We start from the raw sequence: 9,650 nt of genomic DNA, 5'->3' as shown, positions 1-9,650 counted from the left end.
AAAGGCACAACAGGTGAGTTTCATGCGATTCTCCCTTAGATATGGCTACCAGCAGAGTATGCAGACACTGACAACAAACAATGTGATAATATACTGTAAGGCATTTGACACAGTGAACAAATAAATTATTGAATACAATAGTGCAGTACTATTTTTTTTTTTACACAGTATAACTGACTTCCACTTCCTCCTGTAACTGGATAGCGACATCTAGTGACTGATTCACATATTGCAATCCGTTTGCCTATTAGGTCTCCAATATACACCAGAAGCCCAGGCTGGAGGTCAGTAAGTATGGGATTAAAAGTGAACACTCGCCAGTTCTAGATATTCGTATAATGATGGCTGAATTGCTTAAAAGGGAGCACTGTCTTATGTCTGCAATTTGCTTATTAGATAGAGTGGGTTATCTCTGCTATATAGGAAGCAGCTCCTGAGAGTCCTTTGGGACCCAGAAGGTAAAGAAGACCCAATACAGTATGCACTACTAATTGCTGTTCCATTCATGTCTAGCTAATGGTTATACCCTTGTTGCAAACATAATGTGGTTGTATTGGTGGCTGGGACATCATTTATAACAGATGGTTGATATAATGTCAACCCTATGGGCCCATCAGCTTTCAGCATATCCACATTTCAGTCTACTAAATCTGCTGTCCCATAATTACAGTCCCTTCCCAGGGTAAGGTCACCAGCTTTTCAATGTGTAGAAGCATATAGAAATAACATGTGCTTGCGCTAATTTGTGACCACTTCCCCTTTTAATCACACCCACTCAAGGTAACAGCCATGGTTTTTACTTTTCATGATGAAAATGAAATGAACCATAGTCATTTTAGCCATATTACAGCAATACTTTTTCTTTTACAATTATACAGCTCTTGGTGTCCCAAGTTTAAAAAAAATAACCAAATAAATCAAAGTTAATACAAACCCCATAGTGGTATAGATGTAAAGCCAACTTTATATGTAATGCCCCAGAACAAAGTATAAATGCAATGCAAATGTATATGTAATATCCCCATAACACTTATGTAGAAGTATAAATGCAACTGCAATTTTACATGTATTGACCCAGAACACATGGCAGTATACATGTAATGCCAAATTAATACGTAATGTCCCCAGAACACTTAGCAGTATAAATGCAACTGTGACTTTATATGCAATGCCCCAGAACACATAGCAGTATAAATATAATGTCAAATTTATATGTAATGTCCCCAGAACACTTATGTAGCAGTATAAATGCAACTGCAACTTTAATTATAATGCCCCCAGAACACAGCAGTATAAATGTAATGTCAAACTTATATGTAATTCCCCCAGAACACTTAGCAGTATAAATGTAACTGTGACTTTATATGTAATGACCCAGAACACATAGCAGTATAAATGTAACTATGACTTTATATGTAATGACCCAGAACACATAGCAGTATAAATATAATGGCAAATTTTAATATGTAATGTCCCCGGAACACTTCGTAGTATAAATGCAACAGCAGCTTTATATTTAATGCCCCCATAACACAGCAGTATACAACGTTAGCTGCTTAGAATTGCCTTGTGTATCACACAGCAGACTTGGATAGGATTATGTAATGATGTCTGTTAAGTCTACCTGCAGGACACACATTCACCTGTCTTGCTGGCTTTATGTTTGCTACTACAGGAGAAATAGAACACACATAAAGCTCACAAATGAAAATCTTTCTATGTAAAACAATTACCTTGTTGTTCCTCTCTACCATCAGGCTTCTGCAGTCAGCTATTTAGGAACTCGCTTGGCAAGGGCTCCGTTATACCACCAACACTTTCTGGATTCAGCCACTTTAAAGCAAAGCCATTTTGATATTTTCATTTTGGTATTTCTAAAATTATACAGTACCTAAGTATGTGGCCTGTAGGGTCACAAAAAAGATGTGCATATGACTTTTCTTGGCTGTCAATTTAGATTCTGCATTCACAGCACCTTGCCTATGTATTGTGTGTATTGTAACAGCACAACTCCAGCATATTCTATATTACTGCACATTAACATTTGCCATTCTCTCACCACTAAATCTGCTACTGTTCTCTACCTTTTTGTTTCCCCTATTTTCTTCTTTCTCTCTTTCTACTATATGATCCTTCAACTTGAATTTTTTTTTTACCTGCACTGCCCAGTCCCAGAGACTATTACCCCAACTGTTACTATAGGCACCATCTCTCCCTACTATACCTGCTATCCCACAGTCACACTCCCTTCCCAGAGACTATTATCCCACTGTTACTATAGGCACCATCTCTCCCTACTATACCTGCTATCCCACAGTCACACTCCCTTCCCAGAGACTATTATCCCACTGTTATTATAGGCACCATCTCTCCCTACTATACCTGCAATCCCACAGTCCCTTCCCAGAGACTATTATCCCACTGCTACTATAGGCAACATCTCTCCCTACTATCCCACAGCCGCACTCCCTTCCCAGCAGGCCCGGACTGGCAATCTGTGGGTTCTGGCAAATGCCAGAGGGGCTGCTATAAGGTGCCATAGAAAGTCAGTATTTAGTGGGCTGGTGGGGGCTGTTTGGGCCTCTGTGTGGACTGATTGGGCCTCTGTGTACCTGAAATGCCAGGGCCTATTTTAATTCTCAGTCCGGACCTGCTTCCCAGAGACTATTATCCCACTGTTATTATAGGCACCATCTCTCCCTACTATACCTGCTATCCCACAGTCACAGTCCCTTCCCAGAGACTATTATCCCACTGTTACTATAGGCACCATCTCTCCCTACTATACCTGCTATCCCACAGTCACACTCCCTTCCCAGAGACTATTATCCCACTGTTATTATAGGCACCATCTCTCCCTACTATACCTGCTATCCCACAGTCACAGTCCCTTCCCAGAGACTATTATCCCACTGTTACTATAGGCACCATCTCTCCCTACTATACCTGCTATCCCACAGTCACACTCCCTTCCCAGAGACTATTATCCCACTGTTATTATAGGCACCATCTCTCCCTACTATACCTGCTATCCCACAGCCACAGTCCCTTCCCAGAGACTATTATCCCACTGTTACTATAGACACCATCTCTCCCTACTATACCTGCTATCCCACAACCACACTCCCTTCCCAGAGACTATTATCCCACTGTTACTATAGACACCATCTCTCCCTACTATACCTGCTATCCCACAGTCACAGTCCCTTCCCAGAGACTATTATCCCACTGTTACTATAGGCACCATCTCTCCCTACTATACCTGCTATCCCACAGTCACAGTCCCTTCCCAGAGACTATTATCCCACTGTTACTATAGGCACCATCTCTCCCTACTATACCTGCTATCCCACAGTCACACTCCCTTCCCAGAGACTATTATCCCACTGTTATTATAGGCACCATCTCTCCCTACTATACCTGCTATCCCACAGCCACAGTCCCTTCCCAGAGACTATTATCCCACTGTTACTATAGACACCATCTCTCCCTACTATACCTGCTATCCCACAACCACACTCCCTTCCCAGAGACTATTATCCCACTGTTACTATAGACACCATCTCTCCCTACTATACCTGCTATCCCACAGTCACAGTCCCTTCCCAGAGACTATTATCCCACTGTTACTATAGGCACCATCTCTCCCTACTATACCTGCTATCCCACAGTCACACTCCCTTCCCAGAGACTATTATCCCACTGTTATTATAGGCACCATCACTTCCTACTATACCTGCTATCCCACAGTCACAGTCCCTTCCCAGAGACTATTATCCACTGTTACTATAGGCACCATCTCTCCCTACTATACCTGCTATCCCACAGTCACAGTCCCTTCCCAGAGACTATTATCCCACTGTTACTATAGACACCATCTCTCCCTACTATACCTGCTATCCCACAACCACACTCCCTTCCCAGAGACTATTATCCCACTGTTACTATAGACACCATCTCTCCCTACCAGGGCCGCCATTAGAAATCACGGGGCCCCGTACAACAAAATTTTTGGGGCCCCCTGGGCCCCGCCCACACTGACGACCAAGCTCCGCCCCATATCCCGCCCACATCGCAGTTAAAGGACCACACAGACATCAGCGCTAAAAAAGTAACCCCCCCCCACACAAGTTGTAAAAAGCTATTGATGGTCAGGGCCCCCTTAAAAAAAAAATTGGGGCCCCAAAAAAAAAAAAATTAAATTTTTTTTTTTTTAAAAAACATTGGTGGCAGGGGCCCCCTGTTAAAAAAAACTTGGGGCCCCAACAAAAAAAAATTTAAAAAAAACTAAAAAATAAACAAACATTGGTGGCAGGGGCCCCCTTCTAAGTTAAAAACAAATTGGGGCCCCAAAAAAAAATTTGAAAAAAAATTAATTTTTTTTTTGAAAAAAAAAAAAAACATTGGCGGCAGGGGCCCCCTTATAAGTTAAAAACAAATTGGGGCCCCAAAAAAAAATTTGAAAAAAAATTAATTTTTTTTTGAAAAAAAAAAAAAAACATTGGCGGCAGGGGCCCCCTTATAAGTTAAAAACAAATTGGGGCCCCAAAAAAAAAATTTGGAGAAAAAAAATTTTTTTTGAAAAAAAAAAAAATGGTGGCAGGGGCCCCCTTACAAGTTAAAAAAATTTGGGGCCACCAAAAAGAAAATTAATTTTTTTTTTTAAAAAAAAAACCAAAAAAAACAATGGTGGTAGCAAGGGGCCCCTTACGAGTTAAAAAAAAAATTGGGGCCCCAAAAACAAAAGTTTTAAAAAAAAGATTGGTGGCAGGGGCCTATAGAATATTAAAATAATACATTGGTGGCCAGGGGATTAAAAAAAAAAAAAAACACAAACTGGTGTTCAGTAGAATTGAACTCATGGCTTCAGTACTTCAACTTCGCCTCCTTTCGTGACTTCGGGTCTTTTCACCGCTTCAGGACTTCGGCTTCGGCTGTTTTCGTGACTTCGGGTCTTTGCGCTGCTTCAGGACTTCGGCTTCGGCTGTTTTCGTGACTTCGGGTCTTTTCGGCGCTTCGTGACTTCGGCTTTTTCCGTGACTTCGGGTCTTTTCGTCGCATCGGCTTCGGCTTTTCGGCACTTCCGCATTCGGCACTGAAGAGGCAAGACGTACGGCTCGGGCGCTCGTAAGGGGGGCCCGGATCTTCAAAAAAATGCAGCGCTGCCGGGCCCCCCTTCATGCCCGGGCCCGGTACGCTTGTCCCCCCTGTCCCCCCCTGATGGCGGCCCTGCTCCCTACTATACCTGCTATCCCACAGTCACAGTCCCTTCCCAGAGACTATTATCCCACTGTTATTATAGACATCATCTCTCCCTACTATACCTGCTATCTCACAGCCACACTCCCTTCCCAAAGGCTATTATCCCACTGCTACTATAGGCACGGTCTTTACAGTTGTGTTCAGATTAATAGCAGTCCTACATCACTAAAGCTGGCCATAGACGCAAAGATTTGATCGGCCGAGTGTGGAGTGTCCCAACATTTTTCGTACCATTGGTATTGGTCCTTGAGACGATCAGACAGGTTAGAAAATTTCTGTTGGCTACTGATAACATTGCTGCATGTATTGCCTATCTGACTATATCAGTGGGAGACTGTCACCAGCTTTTTGTCGGACATTACTTTCGTACGATTGCTGTCAGGGGCAAAACATCGGCTGATCTGTTCTTTTACTACTTTATTTGCTATGAATGGTTAGTGGCAGGTTGGGAGATGGCACTGAACGATCGTTCGTCCAATAAGAAGGTAAATCCGATCAATCAAAATAATAGCTTGCTCTAAATAATAGCAGTGTGGAGTTCAATTAGTGAGGTCATCCATTCTGTGAATAAAACGTGACAATTACGGGCCTTATTTAAGGAAGGAAGGCAGTAAATGTTGTGCATGTTGGTTATAGTGTATTTCCTTCAAGTCCCCAGGCAGCACACTACAAGAGATACCCTCCTCCAAGGACAGGAAAAAACCCTTTGTCCTCCCAATGGATTATACAATGCATTATAGACTTGCAGAATGTTTAAATATGGAACAGGTGTATTGTAGGGGCACACTAATATCAACACAGTCTAGTTGATCTACAAGTTGGAATCCTTGTATTGTGTCCCTTATTGTGGCAAATATACATGTAATATATATCATCGTAATATGTAATCTTCATTAATACCAACAGTGTTCCCAACATCTCTCAGGAGTTCGAATGAGTTCTTCCTTATATCTTATTATAATTAAGTTCCTGCTATGCAGCTATTATCTTGCACACAACTGGAGTGGCAATGCTAACAGAGCAGAACACTTGGTTCCTGGTTCAGCTCCAAGCAGGTTGCCACATTACTCTCCTTTCAGAGTTATAATTCAACAACATGCAGTAAAGGAACCTTCTTTCATGCTTATGTGTAATATAAACTGCTTCAAACATGAGTTGTGAGTTATAGTTCAATAGTATGTGTTAGAACTTAGAAAGGTGCCAGCACAATTGCAAAATATCCCCCGACGATTGTTCATGTGGGGAAATGATTATTAATTAAATCAGTAGCGCTCTCATTCAGTGCAGTTCTGGAGTGAAGGTTAATTAGGCAACATATGGAGGTGTTGGCTTAGACTACACACCTTAATGATTAAGTACTTAACATCCTTTTATGCTCGTTTCCCCATAGATCACATCATATATGGTATATATATTTGGTGTCATGATACAGACCTGTAATAGTTAATTAAACAGGTATCATGAGAAATATTTCTGCCAGCATCTAAATCAGACACATAACAGGCCTCTTTTCACTATGTTCAGAGGGGTCAGAGCTGTAATGCCCGTCTATAAGCCCAGACTGATAAATTCTCACTCCTAGGGGAGGGGGAATATATTTAATGCACAGCAAATTGCTTATACACATGCTAGAGAGGGTTTTCTGTTGTGTGGCTGAATGGCAACCAGTTTAACATATCCTTTGTGACCTGCTTATCCACGCAGTTCTATCAATGGGTTGCACAATTAGATAGTCCAGACATCTAATGTGGCACTTTATCCTTATATAACAAATGTTCAGGTGCCTTATACTTGTTCTACCTGACATATTCCTCTCATCAGTTTCAAGTCAGCTGAAAGTCGTCACCCAGAGCCGGAACTAGGGGTGGACATAAGAGGCACGTGCCTAGGGCGCAAAGCTTGGGGGTGGCAGGCAAGTGCCTCATACGTAGCCTACCCCTAATCCGGCAAGTGTTTCCCTGCGCGCCCTCTATAGCGCACATTAGCACACACCTGAAGCTGGAGGCAGCCCATCCAGCATGGCCTGGCTCTGTCATCACCATCCATACTAACACCCTCAATATGCTATTACTTGGGTCAAATACTCAGAATAAGAGGGTTGGCCTCAAGTCCCAATCCTTGATTTCTTTGTACCAGACTTCCCAGGGACTTTGTGAAGAGAACAGGTTCCAAAAGGAAGCAGAGAGTTCTTCTTCCCAATTATAGTTCCAGTTCATCCAAAGGAATAGGGAGAAGAGTTGCTCTTAGTTTTGGGGACCCAATCGCTCAGGTGGATTTCAGATGGTGATCAATCTGACTTCCTTAATAGTTTAGGATAAGATACTGTTAAGATAAATGGAGTGAGATCAGCGATATACATTTTCAAGTTAGGTGACTACTCTCGGCGGCAAGACGCCTATCTCCATTTCCACATCTGGTGGGGTCATCAGCATCTGCTTAGAGTTGCAGTCAAGGATAGGTCCAGAATATGTTGGTTTGCGGCCCCGCTTTCGTCCTGTCGTCTCCATGAATTTTCACCAAATCTCTGGTGGATGTAGCTTATCTGGGGATTGTTCTGTATCTGGATGATTGGCTAATAAAGCCTACTCTTGTGACCTTCTGCTTCAACGAAAGAAAATCAGATCTTGTTCCTATGCAACAGAAACTGTTAGTTCTTCTGGACTCAGCCCACTGAGGGGCTCCCTTCGGTCGTTCAGCAAGAAGAATCGTCGCGTCTATGGGGAGCTTTACAGTGAGAGATATCTGTCCTCCTTGGGATCTGAATTTACTCTTTACATCCTTGTTGGAAGATCCATTTGAACCAAGTACAGCTAATTCTAATTAAGCTAATTACTCTCAGAACAGTTATGTTGGTGGAACTCACTTCAACAGAGTGGGTGAATTGCAAAGTCTATCTATTGAGGAACATTACCTTCAGTTCTTTCAGGATAAGAGAGTTGCTGAAGTTTCCTACTTCTTTTACGCCTAATTTCAGTCCAAGGGTTCGGTAGCATCCAAACCTACATTTTCAAGATGGCTTAAGCAGACAGAGCTTGCTGGTAGGTCTCTGATTAAAATCACCGCTCATTCAACATCTTGGGCAGAGCAGGTTATGTAAGTGGCAACTTGGGCATCCTTGCATAAATTCACAAGGCATTATGGACTTGATGTATTCAAGGCAGGCTACTTTTGTTGAGAAAGTGTTATGAGGTCCTCCCTAAATATCTTTTCAATATCTCTTGTAGTGTGCTGCCTGGGGACTTGAAGGAAAGCAGCTCTCTTGTAATGTGCTTAGGCAGCACATTAAAAGAGAACCCCTCCTCCAAGGACAGGAAAAAAAAAACTTTAAATACGCCTTTCCCTCCTCCACATCCCTCAGTGTTTATTAACAAGATCAAGACACCAAGGGCTGCTACATCAACAAATAGAAATTTATCAGGGAGGGAATTATGTGCTGCCTAAGGGGACCTGAAGGAACTGCAATTTCCAGGTAAGAATTTCTAGCTATCGCTCTGATAATCTGAGTAAAATGGCTCGGTCCAGGCATTGTTCAGAAGAACAGTGTACTTTTATTAAAAAGTTCATTGGAGAGTAGAAAACATAAAGAAGTGCAGAAAATTATAGTCTTCTCAGCTAAAATGATCTCAAACGCTTTAAAATGGCAACCAAAACCTGACGTAAAAGAAAGCTACCATTCGAATGGATAGACTGGGCCAATGATCAGCTCCAGGAAGATCAAAGAAGGTGTAAAGTTTCCTGTGATACTGTTACAATTAGAAGACGCAGATGAGAAGCCAAACTATCAGCAAGAAGCCCCAGCAATGTCTCATTGTTAAAAACAAGACGCACTGAAGAGCTTACAATTTGCCAAAGAACACATTTACTATAGAAAAATGGTGCAACATTGTGGACTGATTAAAGTAATTGTTCTTTTTGGGTCTAGGGGCCACAGACAGTTTGTCAGACGACCCCCAAACACTGAATTCAAGTCACAGTACAGTGTGAAGACAGGATTCGGCTTTTTTCAGCAGGATTTGAATTCGGGCAAATCCTAATTTGCATATACAAATTAGGGGTGGGGAAGGAAATTGCGTGACTTTGTCACAAAAACAAGGAAGTAAAAAAATGTTTCCCCCTTCCCACCCCTAATTTGCATATGTAAATTAGGATTCGGTTCGGCTGAATCTTCAGCCGAATCCAAATAGTGGATTCGGTGCATCCCTAGCCACAAGCATCATGATATGGGGATGGGTCTCATACTATGGTGTTGGGTCTATTTATCACATACCAGGGATCATGGATCAGTTTCAATACATCAAAATATTGAAAAGGTCATGTTGCTTTATGCAGAAGAGGAAATGCCCTTGACATGGAGGTTTCAACAAGACAACGACCCCAAACACACCAGT

Source organism: Xenopus laevis, chromosome 9_10S (genome assembly GCF_017654675.1).
Source record: "Xenopus laevis strain J_2021 chromosome 9_10S, Xenopus_laevis_v10.1, whole genome shotgun sequence".
NCBI classification, from domain to species: domain Eukaryota; kingdom Metazoa; phylum Chordata; class Amphibia; order Anura; family Pipidae; genus Xenopus; species Xenopus laevis.
This window is presented reverse-complemented; position numbering follows the sequence as displayed.